Source organism: Stegastes partitus, unplaced genomic scaffold, assembly GCF_000690725.1.
Source record: "Stegastes partitus isolate 25-593 unplaced genomic scaffold, Stegastes_partitus-1.0.2 Scaffold1181, whole genome shotgun sequence".
Lineage (NCBI taxonomy): Eukaryota > Metazoa > Chordata > Actinopteri > Pomacentridae > Stegastes > Stegastes partitus.
Genome location: NW_007578912.1, coordinates 45,885 through 47,612, shown reverse-complemented (window position 1 = coordinate 47,612; position 1,728 = coordinate 45,885). Strand labels below are relative to the sequence as shown.

The 1,728-nt window shown below is 40.5% G+C and overlaps 1 long non-coding RNA gene across 1 annotated transcript in view; it reads right to left on the bottom strand.

Moving 5' to 3' along the window:
• Nucleotides 1–1,728, bottom strand: part of LOC103368636 (uncharacterized) — an 11,261-nt gene that overhangs the window by 3,005 nt on the left and 6,528 nt on the right. Inside the window, exon 2 of the long non-coding RNA XR_520793.1 lies at nucleotides 819–1,121. This is a non-coding gene — a long non-coding RNA (uncharacterized LOC103368636). The remainder of the gene's footprint in view (nucleotides 1–818; nucleotides 1,122–1,728) is intronic.

The window sequence follows — 1,728 nt, the reverse complement described above, 5'->3', positions numbered from 1 at the left end:
TCAACTGAGAGCAAGTTGGCAAAGATGCCATATGTGTAGAGTCTGATGTCAGAGGAGTGCTGGTCATTTACAAATGGAGCAACTGTTTTGCATAAGTTCTCCATGAAGATGGAATCCCAGCCATTTGTGCCTTTTGTTTTCTGTGTTATCACATACAGTGTTTGCAGAACAGCTACCCAAATATCAGGTGTCCTTTCTAAGCAAAGCTGTTCCAGGAGTTGGGGGATTATAGCCAGTGACTGCTCATTTGGGATGTCTTCCATTGTACATAAAACTGCATGTAAACTAATGATGGCTGTTGTTACATGTGCCACAGGGATGTTTGGAAAGCGACTGATTGCACCTCCGATGTAGGTATTCACATTTTCGGTGTCCGTCAGCCATTTAATAGTTCCCTCTCTGTATTTTTCTCCATGTTCCCCAGAATCAGTAAACAGCATTTCAATCATGGTCAAATGGGTCCGAGGATCTTCCAGTAGCATGTGTGGCTTGAAGGTTGTGAACACGTTGTCAGGTTGTTCTTCTTTCACTGCAATTTCCACATCCAGAAAATGTCTGATTTTGGCGCACAGTTTCTGTCCTTTGGATGCCAAGTTATGAACCATCTCAGTTATTTTTTTATTGCAGATCAAAGCTTCAGGACGGTCTACGGGTGTCAATGTTACCGAGGCACCAGCAGAGATGAGCGCTTTCATGACATCGTCCCGGTTAGCCATAGCAGCAGTTTGCAGTGGAGTGAATATCTGTCGTTCAATGGGAATCCATCCATTTGGATCAGCTTTTGCTTCCAGCAGTTTTGTCACAAAGAAAACTGGTGCCTTGGAAAATAAGACATAATGCAAAGGAGTACGGTAACCATCAGAAGGACTATTTGGGTCCGCATCCTGACCCAAAAGGTAAGTAAAAATCTCCATGTTGTGATTTACGATAGCAGCAATCAGTGGGGTTATAGGACCCCACTGAATGCTGGGGTAAAGTTCATTCTTTTTTTCATCCTTGAGTAATTTCTGGAGCTTCTCAAGATTATTGTCAGTTATACTCTGCATTATAGGATGTGTTTCTGTCAGACGGGGCATGGTCAGTTGTAACTGTGCGATGTTCTTTACCTTGCTTCAGATTACCTGTGAGGAGAAAAAGTTATGATACATTGTTATAGAATCAGTTGATATTTTCAACTTTGGACAGGCATCAAATATCTATTATTTGAACTAAAGCTTCATGGTTCATTGTGTTCATTTTCTTTTCAATGGTTATTTTCCATGTACTTAGAAATCTAGATAAAATTCTAGTTTGTCACCAATTTCAGTAGATTCAAATCAGTGAGCACCTAAATCAGAAACCATTTTTGTCACAGCATAGAGTCAGGGCTCTGCGTATAGTCTACTGCACAACCACAAGGCTACATAATTAAGAAAAATAGCTTGCAGACTCTTATTTCTATACTGTATTTGCCAAGAAACTTTGCAACAGGTTGAGAATTTCATTTGGACAAAATACAGTCGAGTGAAAACTGACTTGAAATTACAGAATTGCTGGCACTCATATTCTTTAACATGCATGCAAACAGGTGACCTAACATATCCCTAAACCTCAACCAGTCGGTTATTGCTCAACTAGAAACTCTGCAGTCACAGAGGGGATAAAATGGGAATGAAAATGGAAACATTTTTGATCGACACGCCTGTATATGACTGTGATGATACTGCTTGATGCTCCCTTTTACACGTT